Genomic DNA, 11,446 nt, shown 5'->3' with positions numbered 1-11,446 from the left:
GGAAATCTATCAAACGTCCGTTTCTGCGTGGAGTCGAGGACTTGTTCAACTATTTTGAGGCTCCAGACTGTATATTAAAATTAATTCTCAAATCTTGTAGAGCATGAGACCTATCCATGTTCTCGCCAGATTCCGTAGGTCCTAATGACTGTGATAGGCTGGACATGTAGAAAAAATGCGTGGAAGAGGATTGAAGCAGGAGGTCCCACATTTGTAATTAATAAAAACTTTATTTACATAAAATTGTTTATTATCATAGTATAAAATGAGATTTTAACCATTTTGAATAGTATATTTATTACTAGCTGTCGTGTCCCGGCGTTGCTATGGCTTACCCTTAGGAGATATGACATCACAAACTTTTCTGTAGGCCTTTTTAAGATATACAATTCCGTAGTACACTATTTTGATATATCTCACAAGATTTAGCCAGCGTTAGCAATGTATATAAATATGTATATATACACATTAACCATATTATTTAATTAACACTCTTCTTCAAAATATGAATATGGAAACGTATGAAAGTGCTTACTGCGGTTTATAGCCAATGAATCCACTTAGATTTCACCGTTTATCTCATATTTTAGGTTCTATAAATTAGGCACATTATCGATCATTAGCGATTACTGAAAACGTTTTTGCTAACTTGTGATAATATGCCAAAAATCGCTTGAGTGGATAAATACTTCAGATAGAATTTTTAGCATGTGTTTATTTTTTTTAATTTTTACATATCCTGGTCGATCGACGCAACTGCCCCAATGGGCACAGCAAGCCTGTCCAAAACTTCAGCTTCAAAAATCTATGCCAATTCTTTGGTTACACCTTTTTCTTACATAACAAAAACCATCACAAAATGCAAAATTTGTGCTTAGAAATCTATATCCCCAACAATCTGTTAATTTGTTTCCACGACAGGAAGTATCCACACTAGGCCACATTATTTCAGTCAAGCGATTGAATATGTGAATTCCAACATAAGCATCTAAGGCAGCATAACGAATTTCTTCTCGTGTCAGAGTTTCTCGATCCCATCTGCTGCATGCAAATATTTTGTTTAGTTTGATACCCAGATATCTTTCAGACATATAAGAGAGGCTACACGCATTCTTCCCCAATAACTTCTTGGTTATATGTCTTAGGTCAAATACTCCTCTCATAGTGACACCATAGTCTCTAGTTATAAGCCTGGCGTCTGTGCAACTTCCAACTCCCACTTTATAAATTATGGGGTCTTCAAGGATCTTCTGTAAAAATAAATTTAAATAGATGTTTTGTTAATGTTTAAAAAAAGTTTTTGTTTATATACTATGTATGTATACCTATTGTTTCGGAGCCAAAAAAAAAATATGGTGATCAAAGTCACCTTTCGGAGTGTACCAATTTATAAATTTATTATAGTATCAAAAAAAATTGTACAAAAGTTCCAATATTCAAGTATGTAGATATATATATCGATAGACTCTGATACAATATAAATGACACAAAACATACATTTGAGTACATTTTTCTCTGAAAATGTCTATAAAACAGCTTCTAACTAACCATCACGCCGTTTCCCCACAGGGGTAGGCAGAGAGGACGGACCGCCAAACAACTCGGTCTTGGCACACACTCCTTGCCTCATTCACATTCATACATTGTCTCATACATACTCTTCTATTGTTCTGACTCTTGACATGGCCCGACTCAAGTATCTGATTCACTTGGTCGTGTCATGTCTTCCTCGGGCGTCCCCGACTTCTGCTACCATTCACATTTGCTTCGTATATTCTCCTTACACTCCTTTCTTCGCTCTACATGCCCAAACCATCTAAGCGTCCCTTTCTTGATCTTACTCATTACGCTTACAACAGCCTTGCACTTTTTGCGGATATCCACATTCCTCACACGATCATACATGGTTTTACCACACATACGCCTCAGGGATCTCATTTCAACAGCATTCAATCTACTTTCATCCTTTCTTTGCCAGTTCCATGCCTCACTTCCATACATCAGGGTAGGTACCAGCACTCCATTGTGGACTGCTAACTTCGCTTCTTTGGACAATTTTTTGTTAGCACCAACTGCGTTCAGTCCTCCATTAATGGAGTTACCTGCATTTACTCTTCTTTCAGTATCTCTGTCAGCCTTCCCATCTCTCGTAAACATGCTTCCTAAATACACAAACTCATCCACCTGCTCCAAGTATTCCTCATTCACAGCTATATTGCACACTGTTTTCGTACTTTCTCTTTCAAACACCATTACTTTAGACTTACTTACATTCATCATTAACTCATTCTTCACGCAAACTTCGTTCATCCTAGACACGAGAGACTGCAGATCATCCATACTATTAGCAATCAGCACCGCATCATCAGCATACAACAGGCAACATACTTTCAGATTACTCAAATTCGCGCCCAATCCCACCTCTTTCAATTCTTGCATACAATTATCCATGTAAAGATTGAATAACCGGTGACATTACGCAGCTTTGTTTAACACCTTTTGTGATATCAAACCACCCCGTAAAACCACCGTTCACCCTATAACACATGCAACGCTTCCCTCATATAGAGACGCAATTGCCTGAGTCAGATTCGTATTCACTCAATACTTGGACAACACCTTCCATAGCTTTTTGTAGATCTACAAAGGCACAGAAAAGTTTCTGGTTTTCTGCCAGAAACTTCTCGGTGAGCATACGCAATGAGAAGATCTGGTCCATGCACCCCCTTCCACTCATAAAAGCACCTTGCACATCCCATATTTTATCCTTAACCGACGATAATATGTTTGAATACAACTAAAAACCAATTAACTTGAGCCTGCCGTCCCACGGGTTGGTAAGCAAATGACATAAACCGAATGCTGTAAGACCCTGTGCAGAAAATTACGTTCGCTGTAGTAAGGTAATAGTCTGCAGCGCAGTTTAGTGTGGAACTTTTATGCGCAGGGTCTTACAGCATTTGGTTTATGTCGATTGCTTACCTATGGGCTTATTGTCATTTGTCCACATTGCGCGAAAAAAATCATTTAAAAAGCATGTAATTTCTACGTGATGATCAAAGTCGCGCTCCCGATTCATAAGTTTCTCCATACTATGTTACTGAATAAAGAAGAGTATTGAACAGTATTTTAGTGGGCTTGCTGCACACAAAGCACCTCACCACAAATTGTGGATCTGGTTTTGGGCAATTGAGACTTCCATAGTAATGAAACGATACAGGCTTTAGTCCTAGTGAGGTTGATTTTTATGTGAAAAAAAAACGTGTTTTATGTATAGTTAGATGCAATAAATAAATGAAATAAAATAAAACCTTTAAACTTTCAGGAATACACCCAATCTTGCATAACCTGAAGAGACAAACAGTTCCGTCTAATGTGGCCAACTGTAGCAGGGCTACCGGGTTTTGATATGCGCTATTATTGGGTTTCCACTCGCAGTCAAATCCTAAGAAATAATATTCCGAACGCATCAACCCTCTGCAAACACATAATTTGTATTATTTGTTTGTAGTAACAGCGTTTAGAACCATGTAAGCCCATCGTCCCATGGGTCGGTAAGCAATCGACATAAACCAAATGCTGCAAGAATTAAAAATTATGTAACAGTCTGCAGGAAAGTTTAGCGTGAAACTTTTATTCGCAAGAGTTTTGCAGCATTCGGTTTATGTAGATTGCTTACCGACCTATGGGACGACGGGCTAAGATTACAGAATACAGACAGCACTTTCGAGTGAACATGGTAGAATTTGTTGTTTGAGAAGTAACTAAGAACTTTGAGATATAATTGAATATGGTTCAAAAGGTGCATTACAATTAGATATCGTAGAATAAGTTAAGGACGGGTTGTTTCGGAGAATTTGAACAATTCTTCTAATTTCATCGTTCATTTGCGAGTTCTGTTAAAGTCCTATTCAAGTACTTTCAAGTAACTGGCCTATAGGGATATAATACCAGAACTTGAATAGGACATTCACAGAACTCGCAAATTAACGTTGAAATTTGATGAATTGTTCAAATTCTATGAAACAACCCATCCTTAGTGTTACTTATTTGAGTTTTTACACGGACATAACAATTTATTGATATTGCGTATGTACAAGCGCAAACAAATAATTTGTCTGTACATACGCAATGGTTATGATATTTCATCAAAATGACAACTAAACACACCTAAAGTGATGAAACAAAAACTAGGTTAAATAGTTACCAATAGATAATATTGCAAGCGAAGGTACATAATAAAACAAAAACTAGGTTGAATAGTTACCTATTTAACCTAGTTTTGTTTCATCACTTTTCATAACTATATCACTTTTGGTAAGTGTGTTGAACTGTCATTTTTATGAAATACCCGGCCACCATAAGCAATATGAATAAATGTTTTTTTTCAGTTTATACACTCAATTAAGTTACACTAAACTTATTCTACGATATACAATTGTAATGCACCTCTTGAACCATATTCAATTATATCTCAATATATATGTATAGTTCAACAACGAATTCTACAATAATTAAATATGTATTTATTACTTCTTGAGTAGGAGGACTGCCACATCACAAGACACCAAGTCCTCAACGACTCGTATGACGAGATTGTCTTCATCTTTATGCGGCCTAATGTCACTCCGTCCACCCAACAAATCGTGTTCCTGTTGGGTGGATTCATTGGTGAATTCCTCGAGTGCATATAGATTTGGATGGACCTTTTGTGGAATTACCGAACTTTCTGTAAAAAACATGCTTAATCGAATGAAAATCATTGCGAGTATTGCAATAAGTGCGAGAGTTAAGACTATAGGCCCAACCATACTCGGCTCCGCTGACATTGTTCCGCGTATAAATAAAACCCCTAAATAAACCACTCTCCTCACGCCGCCTACCATAAATGAACCCATAAATGAACCTACACCTAGATCGTCATCTTCGTGCTTTTAGTACTGAACATATTTCGTCCGACGGATTTTTTTGGAACTAAGAGAAAAAGAAAGAGAAGGGCATGAGAAGGGAATAGTTGTCACGACGTCACAAACCATCGACCAAAGATAGAGGAAAGTAAAAAAAAAAAAACGGTACTACCATAGACAATATAAATACGGTCCCAATTTATTAGCCTAAAATATTATTTAAAAATGAAAAACTCGTAATTGCATGAATTATTTTATTACTCAAACACAGATAACACAAAAAAGGGACATACAAGCTTGTGTAAACACAAAACACATTTTAAATGAGATTAAAATGTTAACACACCAAAACAGAATATTAGAATATTATTTCATTTAGAGAAAAATAAAACAGTTGTATATAGAAGCGTATGAAGGTATACGCTTCTACGTCCATTTTGGCAGCAATGAGCCCGCTGCTGGGTTCAGGGAAGAAATCTGAAATAAATAAACATCACATTACTCAAACAAAACATAGAATATTATATCTGTAATTCAGTTGCTGGCTTTGAAGAAATAATAATTCTATTGAATGAATATCTTTATCATAATAACGACTCAAATCAACGTCTATTCTTTCATTCTATCTCTCTAATAATAAATAAAGTTAATGATAAGTTACATTAGAAACATTAAACAAACAGAGGGAGATTCGCACCTGCATTTTGGTTAACATCCCGGGTCCCTTGTGCACCAGGTAAATCCCGATATATTCCGATATATGGAAGATTAAGGGTCGGCAAAGCATCTTTTTTCAACGAGCCACGTCGTTTTTAATTCTTTTGCAAAATGCGAACTACAAACATGTGCATAATTTGCCAAAATCGGGTAATAAATATAATCTATTCTGCCAATTCTCCACGCACATTCCCGAAACAGACTCTCGTTATTGTCGTGTCGCACTGAAACAACATCCTCACAGCTTTCGACACTACAGCGAAATTAGCGAGGCATTTTAACAAATCTACTTTCACTTTTCACAAATATTTACGTCGGCGAAGAACCATGAATATAACCATAAACATGTGGTGTTTTGACTTTTGACTTTTGTTACCACAGATATCCCATTTTATACAACTCAGTTCTTCTATGGCGTTCAAAGTGTTCCTATTGGATATTGGCATTTTAAATATTGCTATGACGTCACCAAACCGCCACCATTCTAGGACCAAAATTTAGGTCGGAGTCGACCCCCCCTGAATGAACCACTCACTAGATCAATATCTTCGGGTTTTTAGTACTGAGCCCATGGGTCCTAATGTTTGCCATAGATAAAAGTCTGTAACTGAAAAATATACGTCACTACTACACATACTCACCATCGACTAGGATAGAAACTATAAAAAAGGCGTAACCATAGACAATATAATTCTCATTCGGAGCCAACCCATTGGCTAGCCTAAAATCGGCCAATGACAGCGGCCTATAAACATGCATGAAGTTCGTGACAGCGGCCTATAAACATGCATGAAGTTTGTATTGGAATGTGGAAAATATACGTCACAAGTCACCCATAGAGATTACCGTGTCTTTTTTTCTGACCCACCTTTTTCTCGGAGTTATACCCCCCTGCCGCCTACTGAGCGGCATAAATCAACTATCCATAAATAAACCAAAACCACTCTCCAACTATCTATAGATTGATAACTCCGCCCTCTTTCCATACGTTTGCTTTCGTCAAGTTTTAACCATAGATCTGGCAAATTTGAATACACCACGCTAGCGATGGGCGGAATCGATGAATCATCGATGGTTTACTCGATCTTTTTTACCATTCGAAATATCTCGATTCATTGTCAGAATTAATTCGAATGCAACTCCGAGACAATCGTTTTGAAACGTCATCGAAAGTCGTCGCTGTGATTGGTCAGAATTAATTCGAATGCACGGTCCGAAATAATCGTTTTCAAATGTCATCGAAAGTGGAATCGAGACAATCGCTCTGAAATGTCAGAAATCATTCGAATGTTCAGTCCGAGACAATCGTTTTCAAACTGTCAGAATTCGTTCGAAAAGGCAAATCGATTCTCACATTCGAGAGGTTATATTTCGAGATGTCAAAATATCTCAGATTGCTTGACAAACGAAATAATTTATAAGTACATTGTTGGCTGCCTACTGAAGCATGTTGATGTTATAATCAACCTTGTGTGTGAATTGTAAATTATGAATTAATACTTTTAGGTGACGATTTACGTTTCCAGTAGGTATAGTTTATGTGTAAAAGATTTTCATGGTGATAGTTTTTCACAATTGAAGGTTTAATACCTACGTATGTTATTTTTAGGTTATGTATCATCTATTCGGGACATTCGGGTAGTGTATATTTAAAATAAAATAAACCAATAACTTAGCAAACACCATTTTTATATTTAATGCTGATCGGGTTTCACTACAACCGTAGCTTCTTCGGGCAGTATACAATATTCAGTATATATTAAACTCATCAAGTGACATGTGTTCGTTCATATAAACATAATATATCTGCTACCTATGCTACGAACAAATATATTTAATTTATTTGAAATTAACATGAATGAAATTAACATCGGTGTCTCTTAGTTAGTAATTAAAATGAAACGCTTTCTGTAGTAAAATAACTTTATTTACTTAATAATAATTTGTGAATTGCATACAAATTACAAATGAATGAATGGTTTGTTTTGGGTTCTAGTAGGCGCCTACAACGTACATGAGATTTAGAGGTTATTTTTAACAAAACGGCATATAATTATTATCTTATTATTAAGAGGTACATTATAAATATTATTAATGGGAATTTGTACCTACTGGCTACACTAAGTAGCTATTCAGCAGGAGCTTACAATATTATATAAAACAGATATCAAAGTACAGCAAATGAAAAGTACAATTACAATTGCATACATATTTCAAATTCGTGGCTAACAGGAATAATACTAATATTACTAGCAGACAACAAGGGAATCATTGCCAGGAATGAAAATTAGTGATTGAAATTTCGCTAGTACCTGCTTACCAAAAATATTGCCCCTGTCCGTAGCTATTGCTCCCGCACTCCGAGCGATTCATTCGAATGGATCATTCGATTCTTTTGATGTTTCGGTTAAAAAAAATCGATTATATAAATATTTCGATCATTCCCATCACTACACCACGCATCGCCGACGTCACAGCACACCATCGACAAAGGATAGAGGAAATTTAAAAAAAGGCGCAACCATAGACAATTTAATTCTGCTTCGGAACCTACCTAAAACCCAATTCATTAGCCTAAAACATAAGTAAAATGTCACCCAAGACCACAAGGTCCCATCTGACAAAGCCCTGTCCTAAGAAAGAAATGACCTTTAAAGTAACTTCCTTTACAGCTCATTTTCCCAGGACAGCGTTTTATCAGAAGGAAGCTGAAAAGCAAACTCATAATTACATGTACAATAATTTTATTTTTTAAATATAAACATGAAATACAATAATATAAGCACAAAACACATTATTTAGAAGGTGAAATTACTGTATCAATATAAAACTAACTGTTGGAAATGATAGTTATTTTTTTTCAACATCCAACGGCAATTGAAAAAAATATTGTCAATAAGGCAGTCAACGATTCAATCTACTGTTTTAGCTGTATTAGCGTCTAATTACATTATTATTTTTTTTGTTTCCCTCCTACTTATGGGTCATTCCGCCGTTTCGTTCAAATTTGCCTGTTTCCGCGGATTATTTTTTTTTTGCCTTTTTACTATATATTTTTATAGAAATGGGTTCCCGTACCTATCAGATGTATAAAAGTGAAAAGGGCACCTTTGTGCGACACTTGGATTCGAAGAAAATTGATGGAAGGTAATGAAGGTGTGGATGGTAATGAAAAACTGTTGGATGGTAATTTAAACATTTGGATGGTAATGAAGTTTGGTAATGAAATATTAATAGATGGTAGTGAACATGTTTAAGGTTCTTAAAATGTCTGTGAATAATGAAATTTGAATAGAAATTGAATAATAAAATAGATTTCAAATCATGCTAAGTATCATTTGACGTGGTGAGCGGATTAGGAAAAAGAAGAAAAACCTATTATAGTGAAAAACTAAATGCTTTATTCAGACTTTTGAACATTGGAGACAAGAAATACATTTTTTCATACGTAATCAGTTCTGCTTACTTATGCTTTTGCAATATCTGTATGAATTGTTAAAAAATAATGGAAAAAAATATCAAAATACAAATTAAGAAAAGGCAGCTGGAACATCAAACACAACACAACTAAAATTTTCCTATTATACTACTTACCCAGAAATTATAAGGAATAGTCAAATTCTTTATAATTACGTTTTATAAGTAGGTTTGTACACAAGAAATACAAAATTTTCACATTCCTAAGCAAACATTGTAATATTTGAAAAATAGAAATAATAAAAATAATAATTAAAAATAAGAAAAAATCAGAAGTCAATTGAAATGCAGTTTAAAATAAAATCAGAGATACTTAAAACAAACCCAACATATGTAACTAATAAGTACAAGATAAAGGTCTTACATCTAAATAGGTACATAATATTTAAGGAACTTGAGATCATTCTTGTGAAAGTTTTTGCTGGAAAACTATTTCAAATCAAAGTTCGGCAAATTTTTGAAAGTGAATTGTCCTCTTTCATTCTCATCTGGATCTTGCAAGCGCTGAAGAATTTGTGATTCCAAAATGAAATCGTCGTCACTAATTGTTGGCCAGACAAATTTTTTGGAATTCCCTTGAGCTTTTTTCAAAAAAATTACTTTGTACTCTAGTGTGTACTCATGTTTTCCAATAATTTTCCCAATGAAATGATGTGTCGTGTTAGTTATTTTATATTGAACCATTATCCAGTCATCTAAGTAGTATTTGAATGGCGCCTCCTTATCCTCTTTGTTGGTTTCCTCGTCAATGTCCATGTGTGGGAGTTCCACAGTTTTGGGGGACTGCTGTTTTGATTCATCGAAATCAGGATATTCTACTCTTAGGGATCGGATGAACTTCTCGAACTCACATTGATCGAAAGGATTGAATTCTTGCGTACTATTTTTATAAAGTGAATAATGCTGATAGTCGAACGGGACGTTTGAGAGTATTTTCACTTTACATTTCTTTTCTATAGTTTTAGCAGGCTCTGGCGTTGAAGCTATGTTAACTATGTCGTTTACTTTTTTCTCTACTGTATCTTCGATTGGTCTATTTACGTTTTGTAGCTGCAACGCCTTCAATTTCTTTTGTTCGTTTCTTTTCTCGTTCCTGAGTTTGCTTATCTGGTCCTGTAACGTCTTAATGATTTTCAATGATCTATACCTCAATTTTCTAACATTCGTTAGACCACGCACATTTTTTTTAATGATTTGTTGTTCATTCTCGACTGCGAGAGGGTCAGGATCTAGAGTATTTTGCACATTATTGGGTACTTCCTTGACATTTTCATGAATTGGAGGCATATTTTCTACTGTAATCGTTTCTATTTTACGCTGCTCCTCTTTTTTCTTCCAATAATTTACAGAGTTCTTTCGCCATCTTCGTCTTTGCTCTCTCTGGGCTCTTTCACTCATATCTTCAATGCTGCAAATCTTTTTTTGCGCTTTTCGCATTAAGTATCTTTTTTTTCTTTCGCTTTCTGAAGACTGTACAGTTCCGGATTGTTTTTAATCTCAGCATATTTTTGTTGCTTACGCAGCCTGTCCTTGGATAACTTTTCTTCTTTTTTCAGTTTTTTATTTAACTTTGCCATTGTGGATTATGGTGTTTAGCCTGTAACAAATAATAAAGAAAAATTATCATAAGTATCGGATCAAGTGAGAAGTTGAATAACAAATATGGATAATTTCAATTTCGTTACTTTTACAGGAGAGCCCAAAAATTGTTACGCTACTTTTATATCTTTGTTTAATATTTTTTTCCCTAAATGATTTAAAATCTAACAGTAATGATATGGTTTTTTAATCAAGAAATTTGCGTAGGACTCTTAATAATGCCCTTTATATAGATTTTTGTTCAAATCTGGATTTGTTTAGAAACTTGAAATTTTGTAAAAATTCATCTGTTTTAATAGACAACTGAAGTAATGAAGATAAGTAATGAAAATAATTGTGACTGTAGGGGAATAATTAAACCATTTGTTTAATATATTATTCGTTTACATTTGAATAATTATAATTATATCATTGAATAAAAAAATCGATTTTCAAATAAAAATTCGCAGGGTAAATTTTAACAGATTGTTTTTCCATATCAGTAAATAGATAAAACGAAAATATGTATTTCACCAAAACTGAAATTGTCCGACGCTAGAACGCAAGATACTGCTTTTATTGATAATATTAACTTTTATGAACCCCCAAACATGGTCCCAGATGCACGTAAAAATAACCCTTACAAATTTATCATTACCCTCCACACCTCTAAATTACCATCCGGCAAAAAATTTTACGATACGGAAGGTAATGAGACGGAGGGTAATGAGGTTTTGACAATCTTTCCTTAATAACTCGCTTAATAA

The 11,446-nt window shown here is 34.8% G+C and overlaps 1 long non-coding RNA gene across 1 annotated transcript; it reads right to left on the bottom strand.

The window, feature by feature from the left end:
- Window positions 1–210: 210 nt before the first annotated feature.
- Window positions 211–6,600, bottom strand: LOC149411344 (uncharacterized). Its single transcript, XR_016304910.1, has 4 exons — window positions 6,523–6,600; window positions 4,534–4,879; window positions 3,312–3,477; window positions 211–1,250 (listed from the first exon to the last, which is right to left on the bottom strand). It is a non-coding gene; the product is annotated as an uncharacterized LOC149411344 (long non-coding RNA).
- Window positions 6,601–11,446: the final 4,846 nt, after the last annotated feature.

The sequence above is a fragment of the Hesperophylax consimilis genome, chromosome 26, assembly GCF_061612785.1.
Source record: "Hesperophylax consimilis isolate HC1 chromosome 26, BYU_Hcon_1.0, whole genome shotgun sequence".
NCBI classification, from domain to species: Eukaryota; Metazoa; Arthropoda; class Insecta; order Trichoptera; family Limnephilidae; genus Hesperophylax; species Hesperophylax consimilis.
The sequence above is the reverse complement of the archived record's forward strand: the minus strand, read 5'-3'. Positions and strand labels throughout refer to the sequence as shown.